This window comes from Diceros bicornis, chromosome 30 (genome assembly GCF_020826845.1).
Source record: "Diceros bicornis minor isolate mBicDic1 chromosome 30, mDicBic1.mat.cur, whole genome shotgun sequence".
NCBI lineage: Eukaryota > Metazoa > Chordata > Mammalia > Perissodactyla > Rhinocerotidae > Diceros > Diceros bicornis.
In genome coordinates, this window is record NC_080769.1 from 1,395,105 (window position 1) to 1,411,740 (window position 16,636).

Below are 16,636 nucleotides of genomic sequence, written 5' to 3' on the forward strand. Positions count from 1 at the left end.
TCTCTCTCCCTCTCTACATTGCTGTTTTCTCTCTGACTTACTTCATCACTGTCTCTCTCCTTGCCTCTGTCCCTGTCCCCCTGCCTCTCCCTGCCGCAGATTCCCAGGCACATTCTGACACTGCATGAGCTCCTGGCCCACTTTTCACGAGCACATAGAGCCAACAGACTGGACGATGCCAGGGCTAAACTGGGGGAGCTCTCTGGGTGAGCCCGGCTCCGGGGTGCCCCCATCAGTGGAAAGGCCAGGGCTAAGGATGCTCCCCAGCAGGAGTTTCCTGAGCCCCAGATGCTAAAATATCATGTTCAGGTTAGGATCCCAAGCGGTGGTGGTTGGGGCACCCCCAGCTTGCCCCACCTGGAAGCAGGGTCTCCGGAGCAATCTGAGGAGTTCACAGCTCAAGCTCAGGGGGCAGTTGGTGGGATGGTGTGGGTGGTGTGCTGTCCCTGGCACAGATGGGGTTTGAGGAAGGGCCCTGGGCACTCACGTGGGCCCATCTGCCAGAACAGGGATCCGCCCAGGGACTCGCAGACACTCTGCCAACTTCCCCTGTTCTCCAGTGTCAGTGTCTCACAACCTGTGGTATAGGAGCCCCAGAGGGAGTCCTGGCTGATGGGCCTTCATGTGCCCAAGGGTGCAGTCACAGAAGGCAGTGTCATGGATGGACAAACGCCTGACTTTTCCAGTGTCAGAGGCCCCAGCCCTCTGGTCAAGGCCCCTCCGCTGCCCCTCATTCAGTCTCCAAAGCCCAGGGGGATCCTTCCTCTGCCGGGGCAGAAGCAGAGAGACCAGGGAGGAGGCGCCTACAACAGCCCAGGCAGCAGTTGACGGTGGCCTGCACCAGGTGGTGGCAGTGGAGGTGAGGAGGAGGTTCAGATTCGGGGTGTGTTTTGAAGATGGAACCAACAGGAGTTTCTGATGCATTAGATGTGGGGAGAGAGAAGATGGGAGGCAAGAGTGATTCGACAGTTTTTGGCTGAGCAAGCAGAAGGTTGGAGTTGCTGCTAACCAAGATGGAAAAACTGGCAGGATGGGCAGGTGTGGAGGGGAAATCTTTCTTGCTTCACTGGATCTTGACTGGGGGCATGTTGAGCTTGAGATGGACAACAGTGGTGGAGGGGACAAGATGGAGGAGGGCGTTTGAGTCTGAAGTGTAAGGGAGTGAGCCATTCAGGAGCCATCAGCTCGAGATGGTATTTAAAGTCACAAGACTGGTGAGATCACCAAGGGAGTAGGTTTAGGCAGGAACGAGGTGCGTACCAAGAGCTGAGCCCTGGGGTCTGCACCTTATGGAGGCTAAGAGATGATGAGCAGCCTTGTACTCAACGATGGGCTGCCAGAATCTGCAAAGGAGGGTCGGTCTGCAGCATGTAGGATCCAGTACCCAGCCCTGCCAACCACTCAGTGCCCTAAATGGCTTCCCGAGCCCAGCAAAAGGCAGCCAGTAGGGCCACGTCTCCCAGCTGGGCAGAGGGAGGACCAGGCTGGACTAGGGCAGGGCACAGGCCGCGGAGTGGGGGTTCATTCAGGGAGCAGATGTAATCAGAGTGTGTTTGTAGACTAACAAAAACCATTGTGGGGTGGAGACCCCAGTCCTCTCATGACCCAAGGAGCCAAATCCTGCACACTTCCCCAAGGAGAAGACTTGGGACTCCAACGAGGCTCCTCATCCCTGTGGCATGCCCTGTACTGGTGCGGGCCATAGCAAGGAAGGCACATGAGTGCCAAGGCATTTATCCTAAGATCCCGATCCCCTTTCCCGAAGCCTACTCATCTGATCACCTGATCCCCTGCATCTGGCCTGAACACACCCCTAGTGGCACAGAGGAGGGTTTTCCTATAGCCCTGACAGCAGCCCTTTCATCCTCCTCTCTCTCTCCCTTGGGGGACTGAGGAAAGCTCCCAGCCCTGCAGGAAGCCATCAGATAACAAACCCTCCCTGGCTGTGCTCAGAAACACTCCTGCCCTGGGGCTGACTCTCTCCTACCTCTGGCCTTTGTCCCGCTTTTTCTCCTGAACCTCATCTCTTGGGCTCACTGTAACCCAGGTTGTCAATTCCAGCTGCCCCGGTAGACTGCGGCCCTGGGAACTCCTCCCCAGCTGCGTGGACGGTGTGGCTTTCAGCACAAAACCCAGCCGGGGCTGGCAGGGGTCCTGAGCAGCTGCAGCTGGCACTTGTCTAACAGTGAAACTAGTGTTGCTACTGTGGGATCGCCCCCTTGTTTGTAGCAAATACAGCCCTCCTCAGCAAAATCTCCACCATCGTCAAAAGAAATGGTTCTGTTTACCTTTGCTAACTTCCAAAAATGAATCCCTATCCAGGGAACTAGCATATCCTTGAATGGTGCCTCCCTGTGCCCCGACCCTTCCAGAAGAGGGCTAGGGACTGGGCTGCTGAGAAGAGCATTGCTGGGAGGGAGGGACTGAGGATTCTAAGGAAGAGACTCCATCTCCATGCCACAGTCTGATAGCCAGAAAACAACGGGTAATAATAGTTGGATAATAACACCTTTGCAACCAGTGATACTAGCAACAGTGATCACGGCCCTTTACTCAAGCACCTGCCGTGTGTGCTGGGCCTGAGGTCAGCACGTGAAATGCATTCTTTTCCATCCTCACTCCGACATTCTACAGGTGAGCACACTGAGGGTCAGAGGGGCCCAGTAATTGGCTCATCGCTGAGTTCGTTAATCACCGATCCAGCTCGACCAGTGTCATCTCTCTTTGCTGGGAGGGTTAAATTGGACAGTGTCTACTAGAGAACTTTGGAAGCCATGTATATTAAGCAGCCCTCTTGGTGATCTGGTCGTGGTTGTAGAATTTGAGGCATCAGCAGACAAATAAGACATTTGTGCTTTTCTTGGAGTAAGTGGGGTACTTTCTCCAGATGCTCATCCCCACAAAATTACTATCTTCCTAAGACTTCTGAAAACCCACCAAGGCTCTTAACAAAGTTGGCAACTCACAGGCCTCTTTTCCAACGAATGCTATTTGTTTGTGTGTGAGGAAGATCAGCCCTGAGCTAACATCCACGCTAATCCTTTTGTTTTTTTTTTTTGGCTGAGGAAGACCGGCTCTGAGCTAACATCTATTGCCAATCCTCCTCCTTTTTTTCCCCAAAGCCCCAGTAGATAGTTGTGTGTCATAGTTGCACATCCTTCTAGTTGCTGTATGTGGGACGTGGCCTCAGCATGGCCGGAGAAGCAGCGTGTCGGTGCGCGCCCGGGATCCGAACCCGGGCCGCCAGTAACGGAGCGTGCACACTTAACCGCTAAGCCACGGGGCCGGCCCCACCACCAATGCTATTTTTAAAAAGCAGTTAAATGGCGCCACCTCCTGGAGGAGGGGTGTTGCGGCAGTCAGAACAGGACAAATAGGAGAGTTGTCCTTATTCTCACATTAAGGGACAAGGTGTGTCTTGCTCCCACCAAACATGCTGGAGCCTACGGGAGTCAGACTTTCATTGAGCCAGATGGATTGCCAGGTGCTCCAAAACTAAGCCATTCCAGGACCTGAACATTAAGGAAGCAGCTATATAACATGCATTGAGGGAGGGGTGGAGACAGTAAATGCAAAGGCCCTGAGGAAGGATGGGTGGGTGGAGTTCTATGGATGGAGATAAGGCCAGTAGTGGTGTGGGGGGCAGAGTAATGAAGAAAGGTTGTTTCCTATACTCCTGTCCTCCCAGTTTTGCCGTCTCAGTTCCACGTGGTTCAAACTTTTAAATCAGACCTGCTTTCTAGCTGTTAATCTCCATTTCCATTTCCAACACCTGTCTCCTTGGGCTATGAGAAGGATGATGTGATACCATGCCCATAGAGTGCCCGGCAGAGCGGGCATTCAATATGCATGCTCTCTCCCCCTTTGTGACCACAGGCTCCACCTGAGAATCCTGGGTGCCGGGCCTTCTTCCTAGGTCTGGCCAGACGCCCGGCATTCCCTTCTCCCTGAGAGACGGGGGCAGCCTGTCTCTGACATTTTCTGTCCTGACAGGATAATGTACAATGAAGTAAACAAGACAAAGAGCATCCAGGAAAACATAGCCATGGAGGGCATGATTGTCGAAGGCTGTGAGACCCTCCTGGACACCAGCCAGACTTTTGTGAGATGGGGCATGGCACCCTGCCTCCCCCAAATCTCAAGGTAGACCCCAGCAGTGGTGGCACTTGGGGACACCACCAGTTCGTTTGGCTACTATGTGCCAAAACCTGCCAGCATGATTGTGGAGTATTCCAGGGCTGCTGGAAGAATGTGACAGCTGTATGTAGATGTCGGTATCTGCACACATGGATGCAGATATTACTGGTTTTCACAGTTCCCTTCTCTCCAGATGTACACATGATTCTTCCCAGATGCCCTTGATGTGTCTTTGGATGTCATAGTAAACACTGACATGTCCTTTTGGGGAGAGAGGAGTGGAGGAGAAGGACAGATACTGATTGGCCTGGTGAATCACAAGCATGTTCAGCATCCGAGGGGAAGTCATGTGGGTCAGTCCCTCTGTCCCTTGCTCATCATCCTTAGCCCCTTGTGGGAGGCCGTGATCACAGCGGTTCTCACGGGTAGGAGGTTGCCTTCACCCTCAGCCTCCACTCTCCTTGGGAGCGGTGTTTGTGAGGCACAACCCTGTGAGGGGGCAGCTAGAGGCTGTGACTGAGGGGACTGACTTCCAACTCAGAGACGTTAGTGCCGCAAGGAGTTTGAGGGTCACCTCTTCAGATTCCACTTGCTGTGGGACCCTCAGCTTCTGCTTGCGTGCCCCCGAGGTGACCTGCACCTCAGATGGGCCTCCTGAGTTCCTTCTATCCAGCCCTGGGACTCTCGGAGCAGATGAAAAGCTCGCCAGCACTTCCTGTGGCCTGTGCAGCTGCCTTTGGCCCCTGCTGCCCTTAGCAAGGGTATCATCGACTTGGAGTTTTGTCCCGAGCCCCTCTGTGTGGCCCCCTGTAACTTTTCCCTAAGCCGACGCTGTGATCTGCTGGGCCCAGAGCCAGCCTCCCTGTGTCCTGGCTCCAGCTGAGCTGCAATGGGCCAAAGCTGGAAAAGGCCCAAAGAATGACCTCTCCTGGGGTGGGCAGTGTCACCACAGTCCAGGAATCTGCTCCATTGCCCTGAGCCTAAGAATTTCCTTCCCACCTGAGGGGCTGGGGTACACGTGAAGACCAGAGAATGGGGCCCAGCAAGGTTCCAGGCAGTGACAGATGTGGGCAGGAGGCAGAGTGGTGGCCCAGAGCAGGCCTAGGGAGATGGAGCGTCAGGGAGGGCTTCCTGAGGAGGCATCACTGGAGTCGAGTCTTGAAGGGTAAGTAGGCATGCACAGGGTGGATGACGTGAAGGAAGGCCCTTCCAGGCCAAGGAGCATCACTCAGGAGCCACAGGTAACTTGCCCTGGAACTAGAGTGGGAGCAGAGAGGGGAGGCGATGGTAAGGAAGGAGAAGTGCTGGAGCAGCCTGCTGGCGGGCCTTGAAGGCCTGAGTCCCGAGGACAGTGAGGAGCTGGCGGAGTAAGTGGGGAAAGGAGGCCTGGAGCACGTCTTAGGGGAGCTGGGATGGCAAATGGGTTCATCACTGCCCCCTGCTCTGCCCGGGAGTGGCTTCCGTGTGCAACTTGTTGAGGACTGGTGGGCTCTCTGGGCTCTGCAGCCCAGCATGTCGTGACTGATTGGTGATGTCTGCTGTGGCTGTGTGTGGCAGCAGGTGTCCTGTGTCTCTTGCTCATCCCTCTGGGCCAGAGCCAGCTCCACACTTGCCCAGCCTCCTGCCTTCCCCAGACTCAGCCCTAAAGAGGTACAGCCTTTTAGATACAGGATACAACCTTCCTTAGAGAGGGAGCACAAACAATACACTAGTTGGCCTAAATTCAGCCACCAATTAAGAAAGCCTTCAGGTGCAACAATATACTTATCTTAATTTCAATCTCAGAAACTAACTCCTAATCTAATACTGCATTAATCTATTAATTCATAGAAGTAGTACTGTTACTATGAGGAACAAGAATTATTTCTCCTTGCATAATCTTAGAACAGATAGATAATCACCGAAAGTTAACAATAAAATAAATTCAACCCAATAATTATTTATTACATTAACTGTTAACCCAACACAGGTAGGCATTCAAGCAAAGATTTAGAAAAGTAAAAGAAACTCGGCAAACACAACCCCCACCTGTTTACCAAAAGCATCTCCTCTGGCATTTCTGGTGTTACAGGCACTGCTTGCCCAGTGACACGGTGTAAAGGCCACAGTGACTGGACCCTGCAAAGGCAGCATCATCATTTGTTGTCTAAATGAGGACTTGTATGAACGGCCACTCAAGGGTTTTACTCTCTCTTACTTTTAATCAGTGAAATTGACCTTTCCCTGAAGAGGCGGGAATGACAAAGACGAGAAGACCCTATGGAGCTCCAATTAATTAAAAAAAATCAAAGGTAAGCCAAATCAAGGGCTAACAAAACTTAAAGGGACTAACAATTTTGGTTGGGGTGACCTCAGAGAATAAAATAACCTCTGAGTGATTAAAATCTAGACCAGCTAGTCAAAATATTTTATCACTTATTGATCCAAAATATTGATCAACAGAACAAGTTACCCTCGGGAAAACAGCACAGTCCTATTTTACTGTCCATATCCACTATAGGGTGTATGACCGCGATGTTGGATCAGGAGATCCCAGTGGTGTAGCCGCCATTAATCTCTCATTTGTTAAACGATTCAAGCCCTACATGATCTGAGTTCAGACCAGAGTAATCCAGTCAGTTTCTAGCTATTCCATATTTCTCCCAGTACGAAAGGGCAAGAGAAACAAGGCATACTTTACAAAAGCACATTCAAACTAATAGGTGACATAATCTTAATCTAATATATATATGTATATAGACCTGCCTATAAACAGGGTTTGTTAGGGCGGCTGATTAATTGCATAAAAAGTAAACCTTTATACCCAGAGGTTCAATTTTTCTCCCTAACAGCATGTTCATAATCAATCATCTTTTGTTAATTGTCACCAATCTACCTACCATAGAATTCCTTACACTAATAGGATGAAAAGTATTAGGTTATATATGACTATCTAAAGGACCACACATCATTGGCCCCATGATCTGTGGAGACACCAGTATTTATATCAGTGTCACAAGGCCATCAGCTGGAGTTCACATTGGAAAACGTACCCGGGAAGACACCCTACGGAGGACCCATTAGCACACAACTGAACAAGTAATGTGGACTTTTGTCGATGATCATTTGAAAACGTAACTGGGAAGACACCCTACAAAGGATCCACTAGCACACAACTGAACAAGTCATGTGGACTTTTGTCAATTACCTAGTATTTAAAACGGGAGGATAGGGCTGGCCCCATGGCTGAGTGGTAAGTGCGAGAGCTACGCTGCTGGTGGCCCGGATTCGGATCCTAGGCGCACACCGACACACCGCTTCTCCGGCCATGCTGAGGCCAAGTCCCACATACAGCAACTAGAAGGATGTGCAGCTATGACACACAACTATCTACTGGGGCTTTGGGGGAAAAAATAAATAAATAAAAATTATAACAAAAAAAATAAAATGGTAGGATAAAGATGCAGGATTCTAATGGGTTCATGGAAATTCTGAATGCACAATTCGGAAACAAGGAATAATCGACAAGGTAAACCAACTCCAATAGATTTATAATTGCTTACTTGTACACAGAGTTTTTGCTGAACAATTAAGTATTCATGTATTTGTCTTGATGAAAACATGAAACTTTATGTTGAATAAAAATGGACCATTTTCCTGTATTAGTACATTACTACTCATCATTTAGTCATTTCTATAGTTAATGGAGTTATAAACATAATTACAAATGCATGCTTCCATCAGAAAACAACTATGAGTGAATCTGGAAATTGTAGGGCCAAAAATAATGTTTTCAATATTATGTATTAGAACATGTATATACATAACAAGGATGAGAGAAAACTCTGATTAAAGGAGATTAAAATGTAATCTAATCTTAAAAGAATAAAAAGAGTGTCAGTCCTGGGAGACTGGGGATAGGCAGTAAAATTTCACAGAATTCTGAGACTGGAAATGGGCCATTCCCTACCTTCATTTTTTTATTGTCGTTGCCAAGGGAATTTTTCCACCAAGAACAGAGAGATGGAGGGGAAAGAGGACATGGAAGGATATGGCAGACATGGGAAGGGTTCCATTTTCAGGACACATTAGAGCAGTCAGGTGTCCATATTCTAGGTCATGTAACCACAAAGAATTTCCCCTGGGAGATGCCTTCTGTAGCTCTTCCCTCCAAATTTCCACTCATTCCTCCTGGTGAGATCATCCTAAATGAGAACAGGCTGGGAGAAACACAGAGCTGCCTGGAAAAAAGCCTATCTTGTAAATTGACCCTGCCCTGGAGCTGACTGGGCAGAGGGCAGGAGCTGCACGATGGATACCGACTCCTCTTCAGTCCAGGGACTTTCCTTTATTGCCCTTTGGGGAATACACTGACTGTAACACTGAGGTTCACTGAAGGCCAATAAGATCTAGTGTGAGACTAAGTTGTCAATAAAGCACTTGACGCAACATGTTTTCATGTGTATCAATATGTGCATAACTAGGGAGAAGGGTCTTAACATCTTTATGATCCTTAAGGGAAATTTGACTCACATCAATTTAGGAATGATTGACAATAACGTGTCATGTAGAAGAAGGATCGTCAATCTAAATGAACTTATTCACACAGTCAGTGTCCTAGTCAGTATGGGATGCTGTAACAAAAATATCATAGACTGGGCACTTTATTTATTTATATTTTTCTGAGGAAGATTCACCATGAGCTAACATCCTTGCCAGTCTTCCTCTATTTTGTATATGGGTCATGCCCACAGCATGGCTGCTGGTGAGTGGTATAGGTCTGTGTCCAGGAACCGAACTCAGGCCACCGAAGAGGAGCTCATTGAACTTAAACATTAGGCCATGGGGCAGACCCCTAGACTGGGCATCTTTGGCTTTTGTGTGTGTGTGTGTGTGTGTGTGTATGTGTGTGTGTTTGTGTGTGTGTGTGTGTGTGAGGAAGATCAGCCCTGAGCTAACATCTGATGCCAATCCTCCTCTTTTTTGCTGAGGAAGATTGGCCCTGAGCTAACGTATTTGCCCATCTTCCTCTACTTTTTATATGGGACGCTGCCACATCATGGTTTGAGAAGAAGTGCATCAGTGCATGCCCGGGATCTGAACCTATGAACCCTGGGGCCACGAAGCAGAGCACCCGCACTTAGCCACTGCACCACCGGGCCATCCCTAGACTGGGCACTCTTAACAAGAGAAGTGCATTCCTCACAGTTCTGAAGACTGGGATGTTCAAGATCTAGGTTCAAGCTGATTTGTTTTTGGTGATAGCTCTCTTCCTGTTTTGCAGAAGGACAGCTTCTTGCTCTACCCTCATCTGGCAGAGAGAGCTCTGGCCCTCCATCTCCTTGTAAGGGCACTAATCTCATCATGGGGGCATTACACTCATGGCCTCATCTAAGCTAATTAACTCACAAAGGCCCCACTTCCAAATACCATCACGTCGGGGATTAGGATTTTAACTTATGAAATTGGATTACATAGACATTCAGTCCATAGCATTCATGAAACCAACAATTAACAAATATTTATAGAAGTCATACAGCCCAAACTGAAGAATGTTCTGGAGATCATGTGGCAAATGATACAATGTCTTTCCCTACATAGAGTCTCCTAGTGGAGGCAGTAAAAATTAACAGTCAAAGAAAACTTGTGCTATTTAAAAGCTAACATAGATCAATTCTGACAGACTGTACTTACAATTGTCTTTTGGTAAGACAGGTCTGATTATCAGAGTCCAGATTAAGCAAATTCCCCCGGGTGAGGGCATGTCTGGCAATCTCACCTAAAAAGGCTCTTTCTTTTTTGAAATTTTATTTCATCTAGTCCTGTTTGCTTCCACATCCCTTTGGTGTTTTCAAACATATAGTATTTATTAAATCAATGTTTAACTGTTGCTCTGCTTTTACCACATCTGACTGGAAGCAGAAGTTACTGGACTTGGCTGGAACCAAATTTCAGTTCATTTTTCCTCCTCTTTCTGCTCAGACTCTCTTCTCTCACCACTGAAATAGCAAATGCCTTAGGGGAGAAGCCGCATGGAGCTGGTGCTCACAATCTTGTGTTTCCTTTGTCTCAGAGATTGTAGACCCCCAAGTCCTGTTTGCACAGGATGTTCTACAACCCTCCAAACAGCTGTTGTGTGCTTTGTCCAGCTCTTATAGCTGCCCAAGAAAAGCTACTCAATAAAAGTGGAACCTGGGGCCGGCCCCGTGGCTTAGTAGTTAGGTGCATGTGCTCCGCTGCTGGCAGCCCGGGTTCGGATCCCGGGCGCGCATCACTTCTCCGGCTATGCTGGGGCCGCGTCCCACATACAGCAACTGGAAGGATGTGCAGCTATGACATACAACTATCTACTGGGGCTTTGGGGGGAAAAAATAAATAAATAAAATCTTTAAAAAAAAAAAGTGGAACCTGCAGTAATTTTATCCTGAAATGTTTTAAATATTTTAAACCAATGAATATTTGTCATTTTTCAAGGAATATTTCTATAATTTTATAAGAAACATTTAAATAGGAATTTTAACAGCAATAATGGCTGTTCTTTGGCCAGAATTCCATGTCATTAATTGTTTGGAATTATATCTAAGCTTTGATGCACTCTCTTCAGTGCCTTTTAAAATATCACTGTTCCTTACATTTAAATATCTTGTGATGGGTTTGTATCAGTCACCTTTTTTGTACCATTTCAGATCCTTTTGGGTCCTCATACCCTTGAGTCATATGTCATTTAGCAACCAGCTTTGTAGGTATCATATGTGCTTTATGCAAGTGCCTCCTGACAGCTCCCCACATTTTTTCCCTGTGCCCTCTGCCCCTCTCTCTCGCCCTGGGGTGTCCATGTTGATGCTGAGGTGTGAAAAACCTCTTGATCAAGCCCACTCGTGCACAACCACGTTCCTTGTTGTGTGGATGTGTGTGTGTTCAGCAATTCTGTATGGTCACAGGGTGCATGGCTATTATGGCATCTATGTGAAAGTGTGTTTTGTTGATGTGTGTGTGTTTAGAGAGTTCAAGTCACTGTGGTCTCTGAGACAGTGAGTGGTCTGTATGTGTCTGTGTGTGTCTTCTGAGTATCAGTGTTCATTATCGTGTAGTTTACAGTGTGAATGCTGCTGGTCATTTGCAAATAGTGTGTATGTGGGTGTGGGTGTGTGTTGTCAGCATTTCCACATGTTCAGAGGATGTCTGTCATTGTGGGAATGTGTGGAATAAGTAAGTTGTTAGAGATCAGTGTGGGCACCAACATTGTTTGCCTGTTACTAGTTCAACACTCAACACCCCTGAAGAAACATTGAGTCCAGACATTCACAGGCTCCATCAGGCCCACAGAGATCCTACTCAGCTGTTTTCTTCCCATCACAAACATATGAACAGGTAGCCAAGGACCACTTGATATTTGAGGAATTTCTCTAGCATGAAAGATGGAGCAAAAAACACATACACTGAAGTGAGGGACTAAAGGAGCAGCAAGGAAATCCAGAGATCATAGTGAAACTTCAACTGCATATCTAGTAACATCTTCAAAACAATTAGAGATGGGCCAGTTCCATGGCCTAGTGGTTAAGTTCAGAGAACTTCACTTCAGTGGTCCAGGTGCAGTTCCTGGGCGTGGACCTACACCACCCATCAGTGGCCAGGCTGTGGTGGCAACCCACATACAAAATAGAGGAAGGCTGGCACAGATGTGAGCTCAGGGTGAATCTTCCTCAGCAAAAAGAAGAAGATTGGCAACAGATGTTAGCTCAGGGTGAATCCTCCTCAGCAAAGAAAATAAAAAAGAGAAAACAACCAGTAAGTGTATATATATGTATTGATGTTACTGCACAATATTGGGGTTCTTTTGCCCAATGCACATTAAAAAAGCCAATTATTCTGGCATCAGCTTTTGGGAAATGAAGTGTAGCTTTATTTTGTGAGATTGATCTGCAAGGAGACAGAGGGCATGTGTCTGTCTCAGATCTCAAGCCCTGATCCAGGGCTTGGGGCACAATTTATGGGATGAAGGGCAGGGTGGTCTGACATGTGGAGGTACATGATTGGAAGTAAGGAGAAGTGAGGGAATTGATGATCTGCACAAGCAAAGTCAAGCTTCATGGCTCTTCATCGGATGTGTGTTCACAAATTGGCAGTGTTACCATGATCGGAGAATGGAGTTTTTAGCTCCTTGATGTCAAAAACGTCACATATAAAGCATTTGTGAACTCCCAGTTGATGAGTTGGTGGTCCCAACTGGTCTGAACTGGACGAGGGGTCTCAGTTCCTGAAAGAAAACTCTTAAATACTCTGTTGATAAGATGGGGTCAGTTTAACTGGTCCTGGAGGGCCCAAGGTTGTGTTTGTATATGCGTGTGTATGCATATGCATGGGATTATCTGTATGTGTGTTAAATGTACAGTATACACAAAGCCAGGCTCTAGTTAAAGTGGTCAGGACAGATTTTAATCAGGCATATACCACTGCAATAGGGAAGAAGGAACAGGATGAACTGAATTCAATTTGATTTGTACAGAGGTGACTGGGCATTTGAAAAGGAGAATGAGGAAGCAGGCAGAGGAGTGAGCAGGGGCTCAGTAGAGTCAGGGAGGGGAAAGTTACAGAGTGTTGGTCAGTGCAATGTGATCTGGCCAGTTGTGTCTGCTAGTTGGAAATGATCAAAGTTTCACTTCTCTGCTCTCACAGAGTCTGGGAGACAGACACCCTGTCCTCCAATGGCTCTCAGGACCTTGAGAAATGCACTCCTGAGTTATAGGAGACACACATACAACTCAAAAGGACAGAGGAAAGATTCACAGTTGTAAGCACTTTTGGGTAAATGCTCTAAGAAAGGAATGTCAGGGTCCAATGATCGAGTGTTGGCCAGAACAGTCAATCCTTATTGCTGCCTTGAGCTTTCTCAGGCAGGCACTTTAAGGGGGCAGTGGTCATCCTAAGGATGTGGATTTGAGCTGTTAGAAACTATGTCAGTTTTTAAGTCTTATAAACTGTGTGTGGGGAGGTGAAATCATTTGTGCTGAGAGGCTGTAGATATTATAGGCCAAGATCGAGGCCTAGACAAGAATAGGGCTCAAAGGAGCCTGGCTTGAGTTTGGTCAAGTACAGGAAACTACATATATAAATAATATATGTATATTTTTTGAATAATATAAATCAGTATATTGAATAATATAATATATTGAATTAAATATATATTTAATGATTATATAATGAATGTGTATGTTTATATATTTTTGAATTAAATAATATAAATATATATATGATTTAAAGGAATACTGACACATAATAACAGAAATTTACAGAATTCCTAAAAGACTTCTACTCTAGGTTCAGGAAGCTGAATACATCTCAAGAACAATTAAAAAAAAAAAATCTAGAGCCAGATCCATCCAGGGAAAGCAAAGAACACTAAATAAAAAAGAAGATACTCAAAGCCCCACAGAGGAACAGAACACTTACGGAGACTTACATTTAGACATATGATACATTTCTTAACAGTGGAAGACAAGAGAGAGTTGGATTAAATATTCAAGGTACAGAGAGAAAATAACTTTCAGTGTATATCCAATCAAACCATATCTCAAGGACTAGGGTGACTTAAAGATATTTTTATGGGAACACTTACTAAGAGTATTACCACCAACAAATGCTCATTAAGGATCTTCTAAAGAATGTACTTTAAGGGGGTCAGCCACCTGGTGTAGTGGTTTAAGTTCAGCACACTCCGCTTCCAAGGTCTGAGTTTGTGGGTTTGGATCCCAGGTGTGGACCTACACCACTCATCAGCCATGCCATAGTGGCGACCCAGATACAAAATAAAGGAAGATTGGCAAAGATGTTAGCCCAGGGCTAATCTTCCTCAAGGAGAAAACTTAAAAATTATAAAAGAATGTACTTTAAGGAGAAAGAAATTGACAGAAGAAGAAATGCCAAGAGGTAAAAACGGATGGTGAGGATAAAAACGGTTACACATCTGAATAAATCATTGAAAGCATGACTTAATGAAACAATAATAATATTGACAATGTATAACTGATGGAGTTAAAAACTAATGACAAGAGAACTTCTGTTTTAGAGGAGACTAGGACAGGAAAGCATTCTTGCTGCAAAACTGGACAAAGCCAGATAAATCATAAATATATTTTCAGAGCATCAGAGAACTTCAGAATCAACCAACTAAAATTCCAAAAAGAAGAAAAAGTCTTTTATGTGGGCAAGGATTTTTATCTTTCTTTCCCCTGCAGGCGTTTTCTGATTCTGGGTGCCTGCTGAGGATCTGGTTTGCTCAGTCAGAGCCTCGGATAGGGAAAAGAGAAACTAGCCAAACTTGCAGTGATTCTGCAGGACTGGTGTGGCAGAGGAAACCCGATGGCTTTCAGACACACAACTGCTCTTATCACAGCACATGTACTAAGTTTTGGTGCCACACAGGAATCTGGGGATCTAGGCCAAAAGCTTCCACAAAACAAAGTGAAACCTCCAGAAGTGGTGGAAGTGGCCTAAGTCAAACATACTGCTAGTCTGACCTTCAGGGAGTGTGCCATATTGTGAAGCGATGTAAGGTAGGAGGCTGCAGAGCTGCGCTGAGATGTCTGAAGGGAGTAGCTGAATTTTCTGTGGGCTCCCAAACCTGAAGAGAGAGAGATCTACCAGACTTAGAACCAGACCCCTGTGCGGGGGAGGGGAGCACAGCAAACAGGAACAGGGGAAAGCGGAAGGGCTGGGTTTACTAAAAGTGAGACCCAGCCCCAACTCTGATCAACGTCTGATTGGACTCAGGTGATCCAACCTCACTCTGTTTCTCATCGATGGAAAATAAGGTCATGTGGAGCCTCTCGAGTTACGTTACACAGACGTTCCAAAGACACTGGTGAGAGGATGGAGAAGGCAAGCCACAGACTGGGAGAAGACCTTTGCAAATCACATATCTGACAGGACAATAAATAACTCTCAAAACTCGGCAATAAGAAAATCCAAGTTTAAAATGGGCACAGATTTGGACACTTCACCAAAGAAGATACACAGATGGCAAATAAGCACAGGAAAAGATGCTCAACGTCATTAATTGTGAGAAAAATGCACATAAAAACCACATTGACATACTGCTACGTACCTATTGGAATGACTAGAATTAAAGAGGATAAACATACCAAGTGTTAATTTAGGGTGGAAAGTAACTGGAACACTCCTACATTGCTGGTGGGAAGACAAAGTGGTTCAGCCTCTTTGGAAAACAGTTTTATTTATTTTTTGTGAGGAAGATCAACCCTGAGCTAACATTCATGCCAATCCTCCTCTTTTTTTCCCCAAAGCCCCAGTAGATAGTTGTATGTCATAGTTGCACATCTTTATATTTGCTTTATGTGGGATGCGGCCTCAACATGGGCGGAGAAGCGGTGCATCAGTGCATGCCCGGGATCCGAACCTGGGCCGCCAGTATTGGAGCGGACGCACTTAACCACTAACCAATGGGGCCGGCCCCTGGAAAACAGTTTTAAAGTGGAGTTTGTTATGCTGCTGTAACAAATCAACACAAATTTCATGGCTTAAAACAACTCAGATTTATTGTTTTACAGTTCTGTAGGGTAGCAGTCTGACACGGGTCTCCTTGGACTAAAATCAAGGTGTTGGCAGAGCTAGGTTCTTTTGGGGGGACTGTAAATGTTAATCAATTTCCTAGCCTTTTCAAGCTTCTAGAGACCACCACGTTCCTTAGCCTATGGCCCCCCTCCTCCACCCTCAAGACCAAGAACTCTGCACCTCTTTTGCCCTGCCTCCCTTGTTGCATCTTTTTTCTACTCTCCTGCTTCTCTTTCCCTTTTAAGGGCCTTTGTGATGCACTGGGCCCACCTGAATAATCCAGGATAATCTCCTTATTTTGAAGTCAGTTGATTAGCAACCTTAATTCCATCTGCAAACTTAATTCACCTTTGCCAAGTAAACTAATGTATTCCCAGGTTCCAGGGATTAGGACATCTTTGTGGGCCATGACTTTGCTACCACAAACAGTTTTTAAAATAAAGTTAAACATACACATACCATGTGACCCAGCAATTCCACTTCTATGTGCTTACCCAAGAGGAGAAGACTAATGCTCACACAAAAACTTGTTTGCAAAGATTTATAGCAGCTTTATTCATAGTCAAAAAAGACAAAACTGAAAATAACTCAAATGTCCTACAACTGCTGTATGGATAAACTGTGGTACATTCACACGATACTACATTCAGCAATAAAACAGAAGGAACTGCTGATACAGACAACAACATGGATGAACACTAAAATGAATGTATTGTGCTACATGAAAGAATCCAGACTCAAAAGGCCAAATACTGTAGGATTCCATTTATATGATATTCTAGAAAAGACAAACCATAGGGAAAGACAACAGATCATCAGTTGCCAGGGGTTAAGGTTGGGGGAAGAGTTGACTACAAAAGAGCAGCTCAAGGGAGTTCTGGGTACTGGAACTGTTCTGTGTCTTGATTTTGGTAGTTGCACAGCTCTATGCTTTTGTCAAAACAGTTGT